Source organism: Lissotriton helveticus, chromosome 4_1, assembly GCF_964261635.1.
Source record: "Lissotriton helveticus chromosome 4_1, aLisHel1.1, whole genome shotgun sequence".
Lineage (NCBI taxonomy): Eukaryota > Metazoa > Chordata > Amphibia > Caudata > Salamandridae > Lissotriton > Lissotriton helveticus.
In genome coordinates, this window is record NC_136063.1 from 1,597,898,160 (window position 1) to 1,597,921,537 (window position 23,378).

Consider the following 23,378-nt stretch of genomic DNA (forward strand, 5'->3'; position numbering starts at 1 on the left):
ATGCCGTATCGGAGGCCCAGGTTTTTCAGGGTAGCCTTGACACCATTGAACTTTTGCCTTGCCTCTTGAACCATGATGGTGAAATCTGGGAAGAAGGCCAATTTCTTCCCTTGCCACTGGACGCTACCCATGAGCTGAACGGAGAGCAGCATCTCTATCTCTAAAGTTCATGAGTCTACCAATGATGGGACGTGAGGGAGACCCGCCCAAGGACTGGGCCCCAACGATCTCTGGGCACGCTCCACCACGAAGCCCTGAGGGAATGGATCTCTGCCAAACAGCTCTGTGAGAAGTTTCTCTACGAAGACGTCCATACGACCAGTGGAGGTCGTCTCTGCAACTCCCATGATTCGGATATTATTCCGGCGGCTATGGGCCTCCAATTCCTCATTCTTGATGGCCACTTCTTTGAGGATCTTCTCCATTCTGTCAAGACGCTTCAACGAGGACGTAGCGCCATCTTCGATGTCTGATACCCCTGCCTCCACCACGTCTAACCTTTGATCGTGCACCTGGATCTTAGTCCCCATATCAGCCCATTTCTTTTCAAGGTCGTCAAATCGGCCATCAAATGACTTGAAACTGGCCCTCATTTCGTTAAGCATGGCCGTCTTAAGTGAAGCAGAGTTCTCCGCGTCGTTTGAGCCCATGGCCCCGATAGATGGTCCAGGGGGTGCGTCTAAACTGGGGCCTGCAGCCTTGTCGAATTGTAATTTGCGTTGGTTGGGGTCCTTCTTCCCCATTCCGCAGGTAGAGAAGGGAGACTTGTTGGTGGACTGGAAGGCCGCCGTTGCGGGGCAACCAGAAGGCGGAGAGGCACAGGACGAGCGCAGGAGGGTGACTACACAGGTGCGTTAAGGAGCAGGCTGAGCACTCGGTGAACGGCAATATGTGGCCGCCGCGACAGCACCGGTCAGTTGAAGAGAGGGGGGCGAGTGCCCAGAAGGAACTGCTGGCGTAGAGCACTCGGCAAGAGGTAGAGTGCAGGCAAAACACAGAGGAGAATGCTAGACGCCAGCATGGTGGCGCGCTCACGACCCACCCCGAGTTGAAGGAGCCGGCAAATTAGGGCACGGGTTAGACAGCAGGCCTCTGTGGAACTCCCAAGAACGTAGAGGAGAGGGTGGTGTCCACCCGTGTACACAGGAAGGTGATCGTGTGAGTCAGTTAGCGTGGGCGAACCAAACACCCATGGGTAGCAGGAGTCCTCAAAGAAGCAGCATGGTGGCGGAGATGTTACTCTGCCATCCACACGCCCACGCGTGTCCTCCCCAAGCAAGTAGCAGCATTTCACGGCAGACAGTCGTCCCACGGGGGGCACGGGGGAGGAGCCAGCAAGCCCGGTAGGGCCCCGCGCCGCCACTGCCTCAGATCATATCGCAGGGGCCTCAGCACTGGCCCGCCTCGCCTCCCGACGCCGCCACCAAGCGAGGCCCCGGCGCAGAGACACACACCAGGCCAGGAAGGACCCGGGAGCGCCCCGCGAAAGGCAGGACCATGCCGAGCGCCGCAGCGTGAGGGACGGGGGGAGGAGAGCCCTTAGGAGCAGCGGGGAAGGAGCGCAGGGCAGCGCCGGACCCCCACCAGGGCAGCACTCACCCCCAAGCTGGTCGCCAAATCTTCATCAGGGGAAGGCCGCAGCATCGCGTCCGCCACTATCGTCGGCTCGTCTCACACCGGGCCAGCTCGCCGGAGCTGTCCCGATGGGGCATCAGGTCATTCCAGCGGGTAATAGGAGCAGATGGAGGGAGTTTGCTGCATCTGGAAACACTGTTACATCAGGAAATTGTAAGTTTGCAAGGCCCGACCGGCGGAGCTTCAGGCTAAGGCGGCCATCTTGGTCGCCTCCGTGGCCTCGCCCCGACTTTGGAGACACTTAAACGTTGCAAAACTTGTTTCAGTGGAAAGCACACTTTTGTCCGCATTACAACAGCTCCCTCTGAAATCACAATTTCAGCTTTAGAGCCATATTCAGAGTTTGGCAGACCAGTTACTCCATCACAAATATGCCAATATTGCTTCCGCCATATTATAAGTTATGTAATCTATGGCACTTGCAATATGGCGGACAAGATAGACTTCATATCCTGATGGAGTATCCGTCTGCCAAACTCTAAATCAGACTATTAGCAACAGAGCTTGACTTTCGTTGTATTCCTCTTTGGGACCTTATGTTGCTGTATACTATTTTAGGTTTGCTTTTGGGTTAATATCGAAGCATCTAGTTCCCCAATTACTACCACATGGATTTTTTTTTTAGGATTTTTTTTTTTTTACTGTAGATTCAGACTCTAAAGATACAGCGTCAGGTAAGATGTCTCGGCGAGTTTAGCGCTCCCTGATGAGAGTTCTGCGTAACCTATAGATGTTCAACTGCTTAGTTTTATTTTCATTTAAGGCGCTGTAGAGCGGCAGCACTACGGAAGAAAGCCATAACGAAACAAGACTGTAAATAGGGTTCAACATTGTTCTGTACACATTGCGGCTCTGTTTTCATTCAAAGATCCCTTTGAGTCCACAAACCCAAACCCATCAAGGTTCCTACTTTTATCACGGTGAAAAACTGTGGAAGACCCAGTTATTTTAGTGTGTTTAGATGCGTCCCTTCTCGTCTAACATAAGTACGAGGGTTCTTCTAGGTGGGGCGTGGGGCAGTGCCTTTATGGATGCCACTACTTTCTTGAGCCAGTAGGCATGTCAAGTGCCACCTATGGGCCCACAAGGGCCCTGCCACTACTCTCTACTGTTAGCAACAGGTAGTCCCCAGCCCTCCCCTACTGCACACTACGCGCTCTTGTCAGCTGAGCAGAGATTCATCATAAGAGGGCTTAAATACCGTTTTTTTAAAGCATTGCACTCTTTTGCCTTGCATTTGCATATTAATGGTAATTGAAATGCATTATGTAAAATAGATGTGATGAATATAGTCTCAAATCTAATGGCCCATATACATAATTACAGCAAGCTACACTTTAACCTAGCGAGCTGCAATCAACTCGTTTTTATGCTTCCCTGCGTCACTGTCAGTGGCTGTCTAATTTCTGCCATGTATTCATATAGATGTGATTTTTTATTTTTTTTGCAATTCTGATTTTATTTTAGCGACATGTCTTGCCGTCCACGGTGTAGGGTTTTCAGTCACTGAGATGGACCTTGGTTATGTTCCTACAGATACCAATGAAGTCATACCTCTGTATCCGGCTCTGTAGCTGGTGTGTCTTGTTCTGGAATGGTTTACGCTCTGTTTCTACCCCGTGCAGTCCTGCGGCTGAATCTGATTGAGGTTGCAATTGAATGCTATCCTACTGATCCAGTCCCGCCGGCACAGCCAATGAGCGTGAGAGACTTGAGGCTGCCCCCGTCCCTTGGATGCAACTGCAAACTGAAACTCTTGACCAGAGTCCTCCAATTTTTATTTTTGGTGACTCTGGGGCTAATACTTTGGGATCTAGCCCAGCAACATTATTCCACTCCGTGCTGAACTGAGACCAGCTTGGACCATGACAATCCCCTCAATCCTACTTGTCTCTTTATGTCCCATCATGCATATTATCAATATTGTGATAGTGCTCTTATCTACCCTGAGATTTCTTTGGTGACCTTTCTCGTTGGCCAGTCATTGGGACAGGTTTTTGTTTTGGATTATATTTATTTTGGAAAACTGTACTGGATTCTGAGCCCCATGGGCCGGTCCCACAGAGTTGCCGAGCCTGTCATCCGGAGTCCTGCAAAAGGTGGGGAGAGAGCAGGGACATTATAACCATCTTGATGAGTTGTCGCGTTTTGTGACACTTGTGCCCATTGACTTCCATTAGCCACAATAATTCGAAGAGTTTATGAAGTTGTCAAAGGGCAGGTAAACATTTCCCTGTAGACTGGCAATGGCTGTAAGGAACGTGCATTACTTGTTTTTGTTGCACCCAGCAGGGTGGGGTTGTGTCTGCTCCAGAAGGTGCATATCTGCCCCAGGAAGATCGAAGACCTTCTAATTTTCTGGGTCCTAATATTTTTAACTCCCTTAGTTTCCTACATAAATATTAAGAACCAGGGGTCTATTACAATAATACTGGTATTCCTGAATAGTAGTACTGCACCGGGAATTTCCAGGGGTTTCCTAAATTCCGAGATGAAGTATTAACAGAGCATCATATGTCAATCCCAAATAGCCTGCTGTATATTGGGGTGCAAAGTTCAGAAATCTGCGTCAAAACATCGATTTCTGAGAGTGAATCCTTAATTCTGGGGATTTACAGAGGGCAAAATTCACCAGATATGACATGTAGGATTTCTCTCTGGTAAGTTCTGCGTGATTACCACACCTGAGTATACCACTTGCAACCCCATATTAACCAAAATTGCTCTTTTTGCCAAAATATGAAAAGAAGGCCACTCGAAATGAGGGATCAGTCTTTTAAATATACAGCTCTGACATGACATGGGTGTAATGTGTTTCAACTCCTCTCCCACTTCCTTGAGTAAAACTCGACTGCTCAACTTGCTGCCCTTGGATAGTCAAATGTGCAAATTAAATAGCTTGGTTTTCCAGTGCAATTTGTAACCCAGCACCATGGGAAACCAGTGGTACACCCCAGCACAGACCACAGACACCACCTCAAGAGCAGGGGTTTGCCATGTTTTTATTATGGGTGTAGATTCCAAATATTGACCCTATCACTAGGGCAGAGATTCAGGAACTCTACCTTAAACTTGCAATGTTTTCAGAAAGTCTCCATGTTCTCACATGTGGTGACATTTCCTTGTGTGTGCAGGCTGCCACTGAACATGGATGTGCCATATTCAGGCTCGTTTAAGTCGCAACTTAAAAGTTGGGATCAAAGTTGATCTTTTTTTTCTCTCAAAACAATTTAGGCCAAGAAATTGCCCATTTTAGTGTGGGGTCCTGATTGCGTTAAACTCTGTGAACTAGAGGTAGTAACTGCTGAATTAGCAAAACAAAATGATAATTTGCAATTGAAAAAACTTAGCACACTCCTACGCAGCGCCTGTGACGAATTGAAAATCTTTGCCAAGAAATCCATTCCTTGACGTAAGGAACAAAGATTTGCTTGGGAGGAGGGTGGGCCAATGCTTGTTATGCCACGGATCGATCCTTGTTTGAAAGCCATTTCTACCTGTACCCAAACAAAATCACCAGCGCTTGGGGTTTGTGGACACGCCGGGCTGCCTGCTCACTGAAGTCTCAATTGAAAAGCCACCGCATTTTTCATCCTGACCACCAGGAATTTAATGCATTTCATTACTTTGCCATCTGCAGTGTCTGGGGATCTATTCTTTCAGAGCTTCTGCTCATAAATTAAACGGTCCCCACACTCTGTAGTACTGGCCTCGAGCTTCTCCTCCCTTTATTTGCCCTGGAGCACATAAACAGCAGCCCCAGCTTCAAGCGTTTCAAGCTTAGCATCTGTCTTGTGGGTTTTTTTCTCGTGTTTACTTCACCATTAAACTGTGTCAGGTGATGTGTTTATATTTAGATGTCAAGGATGCATTTGCACATCACACGTTGCTGCTTGTCATGCAAGAATGGAGAGTTTGGCTCAAGGTGAAGCTAAGTGGCTTTCTCACTGGGACAACTCTTCCAGTCCTGTGTTTTATTTTACGGACTATTCAATCAATCAATCAATCATGGCATTTGTATAGCGCACTACTCACCCGGCGGGTCTCAAGGCGTTTGGGAGGGGGGGTCCTCTACTGCTCGAACAGCCAGGTCTTGAGCTGCTTCCTGAAGGTGAGGTGGTCTTGGGTCAGGCAGAGGTGAGTCGGGAGGGAGTTCCAGGTCTTGGCGGCCAGGTAGGAGAAGGACCTTCCTCCTGTTGTACATTCTGGGATTCTTAATCTTGACTAACCAATTCAAGACATTGTAATAAAATAGCAGGTTATAATAGATTGTGAAGGGAATGTTTAGGGTGCTGTTAGATCTAAACCTTAAGGTTCTCTTCCTCCAGAATTGTTGCTTTCCGTCTCATTTTTTTGCTGACCTTGTTTTTATTGGCTTTAGGGCTCTCTACACTTTACCACTGCTAACCAGTGGTAAAGTGTTAGCGCTCGCTCCTTTGAACCAGGTAAAGTTGGGTTACACCCAGTTGCCACATTAAATTACTTGAAAGTCCATGTTAAAAAGTAACTACATGTACCAAGGGCCTGCAAATTAAATGCTAGTAGTGGCAGGCGTGGCCGGGACAGGTAAGAGTGGTGGGGCAGGGTCGGTGCGGTGGAGGGGGAGTCAACAGATGACGGGATAGGGAAAATAAAATAAATAAATAAATAAAACTACTTACCTTGTGAGGACAAATTACGTTTTTTTCCATTTTATTTTCCCTATCCCGTCGTCTGTCAACTCCCGCCCCACCGCTCTTACCTGTCCCGGCCACGCCTGCTAGTGGGCCTGGCATCGGCGAGACCAAATGGCTTTGCCAATGCTTGTTCATATTATAAGCACAGGCATACAAGTCACAGCATACAAATAGTAGTTTGGGTGAGTGACATATTCTAGTTAATGGTTTGTAAGTAAGCACCTTTGGCCACATGTACAATGTAGAGAGCAGACACTGAATTTTTGTGCGTGTGTATGTGCTTGTTTTGGGAATTTATAAAGCTCATAAAACCAAAGAGGTATCAAAGCGCTATAACTGGCACGATCAGACGGGGGAGACCAGCCGAAGCAATTACGTTTGCGAGAATTGCCAAGTTTTCAGGTGCCTCAGCAAGACGGTGACGGATAAGTATTAGGGCTCACAGCATGAGCAGGGAGAGTGGTCCCTGGCCTGGCAGCTGCCACAGGAAAGGACGCTCACCCCATCTCGTCTACCGCAGTCTGGGTTCCGTCCTTCTAGGCTGGAGTGGGGGGAGGGGCATTGATATATTGGACAGTTTTTCCAATCACCCCGCCAGCGGACACGAGCGGGTGCATTTAAGGAGCTGCAGCTCCCCGGGGACCTTTGCAGTTAACCTCTGGCCTCCATTTTGTAAAGCGCATTCATCAGATGACGTGTGGTGCGCGAGGCCATGACGGGTCCCGCTCCTGGAGCAGCTGCACTGGCAGCTCCTGGATGTTGAAAGGGAGAGCGTTCACCGTGCTGAGCCGAGAGGTGGCTTTAATTGACCGATAATACGATAGGTGCGCACGGTCACACTGGGTGTCGAGCACGGGTGAGACTGAGCCTGGTTAATCCCCGCTAGGCACGTCTGTGTGGGGCTGACTCTGACCCCCTTGTCCCTGGTGAGCAGCCGAACCTCAGCCCTGTATGAAGCAGGAGGGATTATTGGCACGATCATCACTGAGGCCGCAAGACTTCCAACCGGTTACACGGATTATTAAAGATTCACTGTGCAGGGGTAGATGGGAAGCTACAGGTGGTACTGCAGGAGAGTTGGAATTGGAAACTGTGCCCAAACAACCTGCTGAGGGCTATGGGTCTAGGCCTTGTGCAAAAGGCACAGTGAAGCACCGGATTTAAGATGTTATACTAAATCTTTGCTCAGATGTGGGAAAGGGGTGTGGCTGAATTATTATAATAGCGTTGCAGTAAATTAAATACTGCAGATTACTTTATAAAACTATTTTGCCTGCGCTGATCTTTCCATTTGTTCTGCACCCTGGAGTGGTGCAAAGCCGTGATGGTCTGTATAGGTAGTATGCAACTTTGCAATTATCTGCATAACAGTACATTAATATATTTTGTGTACTTACGAGTCAGTCATTTTCTTCTGACTTCCTGCACTGATTTATTGTTTTGGTTTTTTAAAATTATTTTCTGCATCTCAACCAGCACGAGCACACTTTTTTAATGTAAGATTATTTTTTTTTTGCAAGCAGAAATAAATATGATTGAGTTATTTCTGCAAGAGGGAGAGCACGCCATCGAAGAAGCAACATTAAAATCTCCACTGAGATGTCAGTTTGAGAGAAAGATGTATGTGCGCTGTCGGGATCTTAATTTCATGGCTGCTTATAAAACATTCATGCCTCTGTCTTCCAGAACGCATCTTTCATGGCCAGTTGCCTATACGTTGTGGGAGTGCTATCTCTTTTGAGCCCAGCTTTGGGCTCTACATAGGGCCTTGATGGGCATAGGCTTTTGACTTGCTCGTACCTACCAACTGCAGCACTTTGCACTCGGGGGATTATGTGCTCATCTTTACAATGTTAGTTGCAAAGTTGCACTTCTCAAAATAAGTATTGTTTGCTAGAATAGCAGGAATCGCTGAAGGTATATGTTTGAGTGAGGCATTTGACAGTCCTGCTTGTGGAAGATTGAAAAAAGAGAAAGCACATAGCAATGTGTTTCTCCCGCCATCCCCTTATTTATGTTTATTTTTTTCTCCTCTGAAACTTAAAAAAATATATATATTTTCTATTATATTTTTCCCTGACTGCCTCTTATTTTTTCCTATACTTCTTAATTTTATTATCTGAGTAAGTAATGTCTGTTACACGTCATTCAAATGTCTTTCCTAGTTCTCTCCCCCATTGACTGTCTTTCTCGTTTTGTTTTCTTTGTTTCGTACTTGAGATCTTCACAATGCTTTCACACCCCTACTTCTTTGTTTCCCGGTTTCTTCTTTCAGTGCTCCCTTTCTCCCGCACTGTCTGTTCATCGTGCTCTCTCTCCTTACATAAATATACATCTCTCAAGTTCTCTCTCCTTCAAGCCGCGTGCTTCACGCTGTCTGTCCCACCCTGCCCCAGCTGTCTCCCTCAGGCTCTCCCTGCCTCGCTCTGTCTGCCTCGCTCTCTCTCTTTCTCACTCTCTCTCTTTCTCATTTTCTCACTCTCTCTCTTTCTCACTCTCCCTCTCTCTGTGGCTGCCTTTTGATTTGTTGGCTTCGGAACATGATTGCTGCCGCCTGGCAGGGCGCCGCAGCATCCTGTGAGGGCTGACAATGGATTGGAATGGATACTGCGGCCTGGACCACAGAGATGGATGATTGACAGACCCTTCATTGTGTTAAAGGAGGGAGCTTCCATGATGCTCAATAAGCTGTGCGGTTATGAGATGGCGGCAAGGATCTACTGTCAAGTAGGACGACCAGGCGAGGATGACAAACTGCACCTGGAGTGAAGGCAACATATGCTTGGGCGAAGTTAGGGATATTACAGGGCTGAATTGAAACCGGGAATCTAAAATGGATTGTTTTTTTTAATTAAAATTTTTGATTTAACATTCTGAAGGATTTATCAATGAGAAGGGTTGTCGTAAAACAACGATTTATCATCTTAAAAACATAACCCACGGACCCTTCAGTTGCCACTCCTGCAAGTTCACCTGCAACCGGACCCACGCTACACCAGCACCCACCAAGCCGAACTCCAGCACCACCCACCTGAAGTGCATCCTGCTCAACACCCGCTCCATCCACAGACACGCCGTCGAGCTCTGGAACCTGCTCGACACCACAGCCCCAGACGTCGCCTTCCTCACGGAAACCTGGATGAACGCCTCCTCAGCGCCCAACATCGCCATCGCCATCCCGGACGGCTACAAGATCATCTGGAGGGACCGCGTCAACCAGACAGGAGGAGGCATCGCCATCATCCACAGGAACACCATCCGCATCACGACCAACACCGACGACACCCTCGCACCCGCTGAACACCTGCACTTCCAGATCCACATCAACCCCAAGACCACCCTCAGAGGCACCCTCATCTACAGACCCCCAGGACCACGCACACTATTCAGCGAAGACATCGCCGACTTCATCAGCCCACACGCCCTCCTCTCCGCTGACTACATCCTCCTCGGGGACCTCAACTTCCACCTGGAGAACAACAACGACCGCAACACCACCACCCTGCTGGACAACCTCGCCAACCTCGGACTCAAGCAGCTGGTCAACACCCCCACCCACTACGCCGGACACACGCTCGACCCGGTCTTCTCTTCCAGCAAGGACATCGCCTTCAGCCACGCCACGGGACTCCACTGGACAGACCACAGCTACGTCCACTTCAGCTTCAGAAGGACCACGCTCCACCATCACCAGATACAGGTCCCCCGCAGAAGCTGGAACAAGATCACTGCAGACCAGCTCTCTACTTCCCTGAGCAAGAACCCTCCCACCAGCACAACGAACCCCAGCCAAGCGGCCACCAACCTCACGAAATGGATCAGTGACTGCGCAGACAAACTCGCCCCTCTGAAGACCCCGCCCAGCAGACCCGGCAGCAAGAAAGCCCCATGGTTTAACGACGAACTCAAGAGCTCCAAGAAGAACTGCAGAGCACTCGAGAAAACCTGGCGCAGAAACCCAACACCAGACAACATGACAGCCCTCAAGCTCGCCACCCGAAAACACCACCAACTGATCCACGCCACCAAGAAAACCGCGTTCAAGGAACGACTGGACAACAACGCACACAACAGCAAGGAACTCTTCAACATCGTGAAAGAGCTCTCCAACCCCAACGCCGGAAACAACGACATCACCCCTTCGCAAGACCTCTGCAACTCCCTCGCCTCCTGCTTCCACAACAAGATCGCGGACATACACAACAGCTTCAGCACTCAACCGACGCACGCCACAACCGAACCACCACCCCCCACCACCACCCTCCACGCCTGGACCCCGATCAGCACCGAAGACACCGTCCACACGATGAACTCCATCCACTCCGGATCTCCGACAGACCCCTGCCCTCACCACGTCTTCAACAAAGCCGACGCTGTCATCGCACCCCACCTGCGGGACATCATCAACACCTCCTTCGACACCGCGACCTTCCCGGAGAGCTGGAAGCACGCCGAACTCAGCGCTCTACTTAAGAAACCATCAGCCGACCCCACCGACCTCAAGAACTACCGCCCCATCTCGCTGCTCCTGTTTCCGGCAAAAGTCATCGAGAAGACCGTCAACAAGCAACTGGCTGCCTTCCTCGAGACGAACGGTTCCCTCGACCTCTCGCAGTCTGGCTTCCGGGCCAACCACAGCACCGAGACAGCCCTGATCGCAGCTACCGATGACATCCGAGCCCTGCTCGACAACGGATAAACAGCGGCCCTCATCCTCCTGGACCTCTCCGCGGCCTTCGACACTGTCTGCCACCGTACCCTAGTACAGAGCCTCAGCAACGTCGGAATCCAGGAGAAGGCACTGGAGTGGATATCCTCCTTCCTCGCCGGAAGAACACAGAGAGTCCGCCTCCCCCCGTTCAGATCGGAGGCCACCGAAGTCATCTGCGGCGTTCCTCAAGGCTCCTCGCTCAGCCCAACACTCTTCAACGTCTACATGAGCCCCCTCGCAGCCATCGCACGCCAGCACAACCTCAACATCATCTCCTATGCCGACGACACCCAGCTGATCCTCTCCCTCACCAACGACCCCGCCAGAGCCAACCTGCACGAAGGGATGACAGACGTAGCCAAATGGATGTCGAACAGCCGCCTGAAACTGAACTCGGACAAGACGGAAGTCCTCATCCTGGGATCATCACCCTCCGCCTGGGACGACTCCTGGTGGCCCCCCGCCCTGGGCAGCGCACCCAAACCCACAGACCACGCACGCAACCTGGGCTTCATCCTGGACTCCTCCCTGTCCATGACCAGACAGGTCAACGCCGTCTCCTCGTCGTGCTTCAACATCCTGCGCATGCTACGTAAGATCTTCCGATGGATCCCCACCGAGACCAGAAAGACGGTCACCCAGGCCCTCGTCACCAGCCGTCTGGACTACGGCAACTCCCTCTACGCCGGAACCACCGCCAAACTCCAGAAGAAACTCCAGCGGATCCAGAACACCTCAGCACGACTCATCCTGGACATCCCCCGCCGCAGCCACATCTCCGGACACCTGAGAGACCTGCACTGGCTCCCGGTCAACAAAAGAATCACCTTCTGGCTCCTCACCCACGCACACAAAGCCCTACACAACCAAGGCCCAGGATACCTCAACAGCCGCCTCAACTTCTACGCTCCCAAACGCCAACTTCGATCGACCAGCCACGCCCTCGCCGCCGTCCCCCGCATCCGAAGAGCCACCACAGGAGGAAGGTCCTTCTCCTACCTAGCCGCCAAGACTTGGAACTCCCTTCCGACCCACCTCCGCCTGACCCAGGACCACCTCGCCTTCAGGAAGCAGCTCAAGACCTGGCTGTTCGAGCAGTAGCGTACCCTCTCCCCCCCAGCGCCTTCAGGCCCTCCGGGTGAGTAGTGCGCTATATAAATGCTTTGATTGATTGATTGATTGATTGATTAACCCTGGGTAAACGTAATCCTTTAGGTTTTTGGTGAACCATCTTTTACTTCGTTAAACAGAAGTTTAATTTCCCAGTAACAACATCTCCTACTGAAAATAATAAAGGTATTTAAGCATGGGAAAGGAAGATGTCGCTAGACTCTGAGGTAATAGTAAAGAGAGAGGCAGATACAAGTACACACAACAATAGAGGGTGGGTGAGGTGTGGAAAGCGATTTTAAAAAGTCAATATCATTTGAAGAAGCATGAAAGACCCCAAAATAACACAAAACAAACTTTTGATTTCAATATGAAATCCGGGTTAACGTGGTGCACGGTCCTCAAAATGTGTGGATTAATGCCAAAATAATGGGAATGGAAGACTGTGGAGCAAGCGCTGTGACGAGGCCCAATTTTACCACGAATCCTGATTCACAAGACATCAAACAGTGCTTTGTGCAAGTGGAGTACGTTAGTAAGGGCAATTTTTATGGAAATGATGATCTGTCAAGGGTTGGAACAATGCACCCTGTGACCCTCGTTAGGAGTGGCCCAATAATTTCCAGCAAGGGAAGGACCACCTGGCACCACATATTAGACTTCTGCTCTTGGAGGTTTTGATTACACCTTGCACATACTGGGTGCAATAAAAAGCGAATCTCCTGTTGCATTTCAGGAGGTCAAACTAGCTGAAATTCAAAGAAAAAAAGAACTGGAAAATACCAGGACAGGCAGGTGTAGATCCTGTAGCACCAAAATCTGCACATTATGACTCACTCCGTGGTCAAATCTTGTAGCAGGTGTTACTTATCTCATCTGATGAATTCCTCAGTTTTTGACCCTGAAACCAGGCCGCTCCTAATGAGTGCCTATTTGTAATTAATGCAACCCTCTCTAATTTGATCTGAGGCCTGGTGCTAAATGGTGCATATGTCTGCATGTAACCAACAAAGTCTAAATGTGGGGAATTTGAAGGGAAAACCAATGGCAATTTTGAATATCAGGTGACCACAAAGCCGGTGTTTCCTTGCCACCTGCTTGACATTTTGCTGTTTTGTTAAGTATTTTCCTATTCCGGACACAAAGACCCTGATTATGAGTGCCCTCGAAGGCGTTTAGGTGTTCACCAGATCGGTAAATACTGACACCGTGGGGTGAGGCTTTTAACAGGTTCGGCGAGTGCCTCCTATTCCAAGTTTCCCGAAGAAAAATGCAGCATTCCAAGAGGAATTGGTGCTTTGGCTCCAAACTCTGCATGTCTTTGAATTTACCAAGCCTTTTCCCCTTGGTATATTTCAGCACATTTGGCATGCCAAAATTTACCTGGTGAAAAATTCGGTGTGGTAATAATTGTATTATTCATAGTTACGATTTGTGCATTAACAGGTATTACCACACAAGTGGTATTTATCAGAGCACTCATAATTAAGGTAAACATATTTAAATCAACAGTACCATATTCCAGGGAGTCTTATTTGCAGCGTGGCACTTTCCAAAAATGTTATGCTCTGCACTTTCTGCTCTGCACATGGTTTCCCACTTACTTGGCCTTGACCAGTGGTTCCTCTAGTGTTTGTCATGTGACTTTACTAATTATGCGTAGTGAGTGTTGAATGTAGGGTGCACTGATGTGAGAAAGGAAACTCCATCTGCACTCTCAAAATAAAACAATAGTGAAGACATAGAACAAGATACACTCTGTTGTATCTTGATCAAAATGAAGAAAAACGAATGCTGTACAAAAGGGGGTGGTGATAGACGGAGCATCTGAACCAATCAAACACTCACACCCAGTCAACAGATCTGGGTTTAATCCATCACCGTTCTTTAGCCCACTCTGCCACCCCAGTTCAGACATGGCCATATGCAAATCAGTCTGACCCTGTGCCTCATGGGAACAGTCCAGCCCGAACTGCCAAGCCATGCCTTCCCTGGACCGGAAACAAGCTTCCTAGAAAACAAATGCAACACAACGTGTCATTTAACACAACTGTAATCTCCGTCCAGTAAATCCATGCTCGACACCACGCAACGTCAGTGCTCTGAGCTACATGACCTTATTGTACATTTGTAGAGCAAGACCCACACTTCCACCTTCACGGGTTCAGTTCACAGCGACATTTTCTCTTGATGAAACTTGGCAGCCAAATGGATTTTCTTTTACAGTGTCTGCTTTAATTTACCTGGACAACTGAATACTTTTAAAGAGACCAGTGGCGGCTTTCAGAGGTAACGCTGTGGGGCAGTGAGGGGGGGGCGGACGGAGTGGGGAGGTAGTGAAGTCCGACACACGACAGCAAAGGTGAACGTAAATAAATAAATATCTGCCATCGTATGGCGGACTCTACTACCCCCCACCCAGCCCCGCCTCGCCTCACCACCCCACAGCCTTACCTCTGTGAGCCGCCACTGAAAGATACTTCAAGGAGGAGGATTTGTTGAGCTGTTCTAAGGCCCATGTTGTATATGCATTATTGTAGCAATTGCCTGCTCACAGGAGAAGAAGGGATCTTCAAGGTATTGATGACAAATACTGTGGTGAAAGCGTGTCGTGTGTGAAAGCATTTCTAAAGAGGTTTTTAACCTGTTATTTTTTAACAAAAACGTGTACTTTTAAAACCTGTGTCTACCTCATTACTTGGCGCGCTGACTCCCCGTTCCACCGCAGCTATCCATGCTGATTGTTGTGGAGGGAGGAATAGCGCTGGCACTTCCTGGTCGTTCCACGACGGGCGGCCATCTTGGCAGGGCGACGGTCTAGTCTCCCACCCCTCCCTGACTACAAAAGAGCCTTGCTCCCACGCGCTCCCTCATATTGATGACAAATACTGTGGTGAAAGCGTGTCGTGTGTGAAAGCATTTCTAAAGAGGTTTTTAACCTGTTATTTTTTAACAAAAACGTGTACTTTTAAAACCTGTGTCTACCTCATTACTTGGCGCGCTGACTCCCCGTTCCACCGCAGCTATCCATGCTGATTGTTGTGGAGGGAGGAATAGCGCTGGCACTTCCTGGTCGTTCCACGACGGGCGGCCATCTTGGCAGGGCGACGGTCTAGTCTCCCACCCCTCCCTGACTACAAAAGAGCCTTGCTCCCACGCGCTCCCTCATATTGATGACAAATACTGTGGTGAAAGCGTGTCGTGTGTGAAAGCATTTCTAAAGAGGTTTTTAACCTGTTATTTTTTAACAAAAACGTGTACTTTTAAAACCTGTGTCTACCTCATTACTTGGCGCGCTGACTCCCCGTTCCACCGCAGCTATCCATGCTGATTGTTGTGGAGGGAGGAATAGCGCTGGCACTTCCTGGTCGTTCCACGACGGGCGGCCATCTTGGCAGGGCGACGGTCTAGTCTCCCACACCCTCCCAATCTATATAATCTCTGCCTCCCCGCGCAGCGGTGACGCGCAGCGGGAGCGCCTTAGACGCGCCGAAGAGGCGCCAAAGAGAAGCCAGTCTGCGCCAGTCCGCGTCCAGACGCCTCCAGACTGTGCCAACACTATGGTGGGAATTCGCCTGACCTATACTGCCCCCTTTTTGTACTCCTTGCGCTCTCCCACTAATTTGCGATGTTCGCACTCGATCCTTCCCACTAAGAAAGTGGTTCGGTGCGAAACTTGTAAATGGGGCATCCCCTTCCTGACGCAAGGGAAATCTTCCCCTGTACACAAATGGAGGATGTTCCTTCTTAATTGCCGCTCTTTGCCGAAGCATTACACCGAGCTGGCTATGCTCATAGAGGAGCACAAGCCGGAGGCCCTTTTCTTAACAGAAACATGGCTCCAGCTTGAGTCCGATCCTGCCTCTATATGGGCTGTCCCCCCAGGCTACACCATCAAGCGACTAGATCGCCAGACAGGGAGAGGCGGAGGGTTGGCCATCATCTATAGAGACAACTACGGATGTCGCATCACCCCCTCCACAACATTAGGGTGTGAGAGTTTACACTTCACCCTCAACTTCTCCCCCACTACCACCTTTTCTGGGATCCTAGCTTACCGACCACCTGGGACCCTCGGTAATTTTATCACCAATATTACTGATATAGCTGCCAATTCGGTGCTTACCTCAGCAAATTTCACCGTGTTGGGCGATCTAAATTTACATTTGGATGATCCATCCGACCTTGCAGCCAACTGTCTTCGCTCGAATCTTTTGGCTATTGGTCTACGACAGCAAGGGTTCCATTCAACGCACATCAAAGGACACCTTCTCGACCATATCTTTAGTAATTTAGATAACTTTACGGTCGAGGTACCCCTACCCTTACCTTGGACCGACCACTTCCTAATACCTTTTGTCTGGTCTCCTAACATTCCACCTATCCTTCAGAGCCATAATAAACGATGGGGGAGGAAGTGGGCTTCACTTCCCGCCCCTGAGTGGATTCAGGTTCTTAAGGAACACCCTCCGGAGATGATGGCCAATCCCAACATGGCCTCTGCTAATTTTGATACCTGGATCACTAGCTCTCTAGACCAAGTTCTCCCCAAAAAATCCCTCGACCTGATAAAAAGATCCAAGGTTGCGCCCTGGTACTCTCCCGCCCTTAGGCTCATGAAACAAGCCTGTCGCAAATTGGAGAGAGCCTGGAGAAGTAATCGCTCTCCTGGAAAAAAAGCAGACTATAGAGCTGCAATAAGGCTCTATAAACGGGAAATGAAATCTGCCCAAGCCCTTTTCTATGACTCTAAAATCAGCTCAGCTTCAAACTCCCCCAGAGAAATTTTTAAAATAGCAAAGTCTCTAATTTATCCCGCCCCTGAGCGTTTGTCATTGGCAGGTGCCCAATCTCGCTGTGATAGTCTGGCTAATTTCTTCTCTCAGAAGATCCAGACTATCTATTCTTCATTTACCAACTGCATCGATGTTGGGGCACCTATTGTCCCTACCGGCCTCTGCACGCTGGACAAATTTCCTTTGTTAGACTGCACAACTCTTGACAAAATCATATCCAAAGTCACTTCAGGTTCCCCTAGCGACCCAGCACCACCCTGGATTCTTACTAAAGCCTTGGATACCATCTGTCCGGTTATTTTGGAGGCTCTCAATGCCTCTATTACCACCAACTCTGTTCCTATCCCCTGGAAGTGCGCGATGGTCAGGGCTCTATTAAAAAAGCCCTCGCTGGACCAGAACAACCTCGCCAATTTCCGCCCAATCTCCTTACTCCCCTGGTTGAGCAAACTGCTTGAGAGGCACGTCAACACCATTCTAGTAGACCACCTGGAATCAGCAAATCTGCTGGATGCCTCTCAGACAGGGTTCCGCCCTCAGCACGGGACCGAAACTGCCCTTATTGCAGTGACGGAGGAGACCCGTGCTGTGCTGGATCGGGGAGGAAAGGCAGCCATTATTTTACTCGATCTCAGTGCCGCGTTCGACACAGTCAACCACACCACCTTATTACATCGTTTAGGCAGTCTGGGTGTGTCGGGCGCGGCACTGGAATGGTTGTCCTCCTTCCTGACCGAGCGCTTCTTCCAGGTGTTTGAGGACGAGGTTGTCTCCCCCAAACATCCTCTTAGATGCGGGGTGCCTCAGGGCTCCTCCCTGAGCCCCACGCTTTTTAACGTTTACATGCAGCCCCTAGCAGGGATAGTCCAACCCTTTGGTGTGCGTATTGTCACCTACGCGGACGACACCCAACTGGTGGTCACTCTTGACCACAGGGAAGGGGCGTCCAACACCTTAGGTCCCTGTCTGGAGGCTGTGGCTAAGTGGATGCAACTCTCCTGCCTCAGACTCAACGGAGAGAAGACGGAGATTATGTTGTTGGGTAACCCTCCGCTGACTCCTTTGGCTTCCATCTGGCCCACTTGTCTCGGTGTCCCCCCCATTCCTAAACCCCAGATAAAGAGCCTGGGCATCTGGCTCGACAAAGCGCTTGATTTTTCGGTTCAGGCAACCAAAACAGCTGCCACTTGCGTAGGGCTTATGAGGATGCTCCGTAAGGTGCTCCCCCTACTTCCTTTCCAGGCGAGGAGAGTCATGGTTCAGGCCCTGATTCTCTCCCGCCTGGATTATGGAAATGCGTTGTATTTGGGCACCCCGGTAGCAGTGATCCGGAGGCTTCAGGTCACACAAAACTGCGCTGCTCGCCTGCTGTACAACATCCCACGGTGGCAGTCGGCAAAGCATGCCTTAAAAGATCTACACTGGCTTCCAGTGGCGGCCAGAGCTCAGTTCAAGGCGATGTGCATTGTGCACAAATCCTTTCATCAAACTGGCCCTGCCATCCTGCTTCCCTTAGCAGTGCCCTATGTCCCCCCCAGAGCCCTCCGTTCTGGATCATTGCATCTAGCGACCACATTTAAAATTAATAAAGTGAGGTGGGGTGGCCGCTCTTTTTCCTACACGGCTGCCAGACTCTGGAACTCCCTCCCCCTTGCCCTGCGAGAGAACCCAAACAGGATGGCTTTCAGGAAAGCGCTGAAAACACACCTATACACTAAAATCTGCTAAACTTTCCTGCTGGCCCACCTAGCTATCAATAGAAGCGCTGCGAGGCCTCCGGGTGGCTGGCGCTATACAAATATAATTTTTCATTTCATTTCATTTTCATTTCAAGGTACAGGTGCCATCACCCCCAACTCCAAATTTCAATGATACCATGGTTCAGCAATTGGCTTTGGCATACTTCTTCTGTGCCAGGATGTTTTTCTGTGTGCACTTGGCACATTGTATTGTATTTCTTTAATACGTTTTCAATATTACTGAAATTGCTTTTTTCTGGGTAGGAGATGGTGGGAGGCGTGGACTGATGACCAAGAGGTAGTGTTGAACTGTGCTCTGTATGGCACAGTATTGGGAAAACAGGAGTTACCTACAGCTCCGATATTGTTTCAGTGCAACAAGACGTCTCAGTGGAATGTTTTGTAAAATGCCAGGTGGGCTTTGCTACTAATTTTGATAACATTGGCAATGTCTTGGATCTAGGTAGGGATGAGCCCGGAAATATCTACGTGGCTTGACAGTGCCATTTCAATACTGTTAAAGTGGGTTGTCCATGTTTGCCATTACCTATTACATATTTGAAGGCTGTTCCATGGTGTGTGGCAGAAAAAGCAAGGATTATTTCTTATTTCTTATAGTCTACCTTGACTTACCTTTAATCCACCTCCCCCCTCAATTAGTGCCCGTTCTAAAGGTATTCTAAAGAAAAGGGGGCATCTGTGGGCTCCTTTTGAGCTCTTTCCTCATGTGCTGTCTCCCTCCGATGCCGCAATAAGGCTTAGTGTAGTGTTGGAACGGAACCAGTAATAGCAGGGCATGATGGGACCACAAATGATGCCTGGATGTGGCAGTGAACAACCCTGCATTCTTCAGTGATCCTCTGTTCATTTATACCTGGCGATCTCTAATCCATGTGCCCATTATAGAGCCTACTCCGATGTACTACCTAATGTTCTGTAGACTCGGCATAACAGAGGAGCGCATAAGGACCTCACGTTATCCTATGGAAGTAGGCTGTATGACAATAGAATGGAATGACGGCCTGGTTCCTGGCACCTTATGCAGCAAGGCTACATACAACGTTTGTACTGTATCCCAGAGGGTAACGTTTGTTAAACCCACCCCTATGAATCCTTGTAGTCCCTTCAATTCTCTGAAGTGCATTTTGGGAGTGTGTGGTGAGATTTATGGAGTAACTTCTCTAGCAGACCCGCCTACCTCAGTGATCCGGTACCCACCTGACCTCAGTATTAGCACAAAAAAATGAAACCTTAAACCATACATCTTTGCCCACATGTGTTATTAGAGACCTCCGGTACACTTCTTTCTCAAACTCAGATATCTTGCAAGCTCTCCTGATTAACTATTCGCCAAAATTTGAAGTTACACTTCTGTGCTCATTGGTGCAGAACTTCTCTCCAACTTTGCCATGAAACGGAACAAATAATTGAACTCTTAGGCCAGGGTTTAAAAACTGGTTTGCCTCAACCAACGAAGTGTGCGTGCCTCTGCTCTTGGCTCTGCTCTTATATAACTTTGAAAACCCAGGGCGACCTTTATTTTATTCTCAAGATGGCCCTGGGGTCCCGTACACCAGGGTTGGTGGAACTTAATGGCTCGATGGTCCAGTACAAAGAAATGAGACTATACAATTTGTGTATGCAATTTACCCTAAATAGATGGGATTCCTGGGACCCCTAGTAGCCCATTAGCCACTGCCCAATCTCCTGGACCCCAGATAGTCCGTTTACCAGTGTAAAATGCTGAAAACTTCTATAAACTTTATTTTGGGGACATTGTGTAATTTCTCAGAAATTAACCAAAAGATGCATATAGTAATGGTGAACAGATTAAAAAGTGCCCCAGATCTGACTTTCACATGGAAAGCGTACTATTCAGCCCTCAGGCTCCTAAATTAATAATTTTCAGCACAAAGGACAGCTCCGTGGTGCGGAATTCCATTCATCTAAATTTGTCGAATAAACCGGGCAACCAGTATCAGACATCCCTGCGAACCACGAGACGGACACCCTAAACCAAAAGCTTTTTTTCGAATATCTTTGATACATTTATTCTACTAACTTCAATCCTTGAATGGACATTCATTGCTCTTGTCGGCATTTATTAAAGACTAGTTGGTTTTCAGTACTATTACTTTAGGAATATTGATTACTTTTTGTGGGATGATCAGTTTGTTTTATTTTGTAGTTTCTTATAAGCCTTCAAATGTGGAAGAAGGTGTGGCGCCGCGGCTAGGGCGACTGACTCTGGCTCCGTCTTCTGGGGATCACGGTTCCATCCCCTGCACCGGCGGCAGATTAGCTCAGCACCATAGCAATAGCTTAGCTTGCTTAATCTTCCCGACTGCCCCCAGCGCCTAGAGACCCTTGCCTGTACTGGATTAGAGGAATTTTTGTAGAAACTGCCAAAATTGATGTGGTAAGTAATCCCCGATGTAACTGAGTAAGAGGAGTCTTGGCTTTGCTGACCAATAATAAATGGTTAAAATGTCTTTTTCCCACTGATCAAAATAATAATATGTGACCAATGCTTTAGAACGTAAGTGTTTCAAATATAGTTTTGTCACACATGTAGAGTGGTCTACTAAGATAAGGGTACGTTTTAACACACTCCAATATTTTTTCAAGAAATTTCCAAGTAAATTATTTTTCCGCTTTCAGACTTTAAAGATGGCTGTTTTGCTTTCCTAAATGTTGAGCAAAAATATTTGGCTGAGGGATTCATGTATTTAAGTTTCGCTGCAAACCAATAGTTGTTAACTCAAATAAAATTAAATCACCAGCATGGAGCTAGGAGTTACAGCTAAAGGAACATGTCTGTGGTGGGAGGTTTTTGGCACTACTTAGGGGCCAATTACGATGTGTCTCATTGGTCGGAGCCTTCTGAGCCACATCGTAATGGGCTGGTCGGATTCCTTTCCGACCGCCTCATTTTGTTGGAGGCGGTCAGAAAGGAATTCGACCGGTCATTCCGGCTGACTTCCGACTGCTCGGAGAACCCATACATCAGTTGGAATGCGACAACCAATCTCAAGGGCGGGCCTTTCCACCCTTGAGATTACGATGACGGTTTCTGACATGGTTTCCATGCCAATCTGTCCAACATGGAAACCGTTTCGGAAAGCATCTTTGGGGGCTCCAGCAGTGACCCCCTGGGTGCACAGCCACTGGTTTGAGGTAGAGGGGGCACCTGTGGTGCCCCACCATTGATCCCTGCACCTTGTGGCAGGAACCTTGTGTCTGCCACGGGGTGCCAAGATGAACTGCACCTCCCATTTTACTATGGGGGCATGCATTACAGCCGGTTTATGGCCGTAATGCATGCTCCTGTAGTAAAACGTAGGAATGCGACCAAACAGTGTTCGGTCGCATCCTAATGAGGCAGTCAGGACCGCCGACCGAGTGTTGGTCGGTCCCATGACTGATGTGGTGTCGGGTGGAAGTGATTCTGCCTGACATCATAATGAGGGCCTTAATGTTTCTTGCCAATCATGTAGATATAAGGAAAAAAGAAACCGGGCGAGTAAGCAACCTTATTTCAGAATGTTATCAGGTTTGATTTTACCTGAGAGTCCTTAGTCACTTCCTAATAATGCCCTACAGCACATAGAAGAATGTAGATTGGTTAGTTGTCTTAAAAGCGTTGAGGAAATGCCAATATTTTAGTTTTCTCCAAAGAAGAGGACGATCAATATTATCAATAGCAGATGAAAAATCTATCAATTTGGTATTGACTGTGTTTTTTTGTCCAACATATTTGTCAAGGATAGACGGTAAAATCGCTGTTTTGTCACCCATTGAATAATTTGATTTAAAGCCTAATTGACTGGATGGTTTAATGTTTTCTTCAACAACCCACTTTTGTAACTTTTATACACTACTTCTAGCAAATATATTCTCAAATAAGTCTTATAAGACTATTTGCTTTTATTTTGATGCTCCTTCCTTGACCCTTTTTTGTAGAGCGGGACAATTATACTTTCAGTCCAAGGTTTTGGGATGGTTACAGTTTTGTAACAGTAACTGAAATTTGGAGCCAACACTTTACACCAATGAACATAGTCCGATTTTAAAACTGTTATCAGGATCTCATATCGACCCATATGGGCCCATCAAACCCCAGTGTCATTAGGTGGGAATACATTTAGTAATTTGTGTGGCTGAAGTGGGAGGAATTTGAAAATCATGATAATGAAATTTAGAAGTTTCAAAGACAAGAGGAGCATCTGGGACTTGTTCGGAATTTGTTGTATAAAAATTAGAGATGTAAACGATCCTGCATTAAAATAAAAATGGTAATTTGGCCTAGAAGATGATTGTTTTGCAATGATCTGCCATAAAATCATCTATTTTTTGCCCTTTGCTGCAAATGTTACATTATGTCAAAGGAGAGCTGCTCTTGTTTGATTTAACGATTCATAAAGGGGGTGGTGATGGACAGAGTATCTGAATTAAGCAGAACACTCCTACCCAGTCAAAAGATCAGGGCTTGATCCATCACCGTTTTTTAGCTCACTGCACCATCCCAGCTCAGAACCTGGCTACATGCAAATTAGTCTGACCCTGGCCCAGTTCATCATGGGAACAGGGCAGACCAAACTACCAAGCCAATTCTTTACTGGAAAGGAAACAAGCTTCCGGGGACCGGTTTCTGGCATTACAGCCGTCTTCGGCCCGGCTTGCTTGAATCCTGATGGTGCAGTGAGCAAGG

General features: G+C 48.3%; 1 protein-coding gene and 1 pseudogene across 2 annotated transcripts in view; both read left to right on the forward strand.

The window, feature by feature from the left end:
• The window catches only part of ELMO1 (engulfment and cell motility 1), a 1,412,865-nt gene that overhangs the window by 852,689 nt on the left and 536,798 nt on the right, over positions 1 to 23,378 (forward strand). The window lies entirely within an intron of this gene.
• Positions 1,704 to 23,378, forward strand: part of LOC144826852 (proton-coupled zinc antiporter SLC30A2-like) — a 70,181-nt pseudogene continuing 48,506 nt past the window's right edge.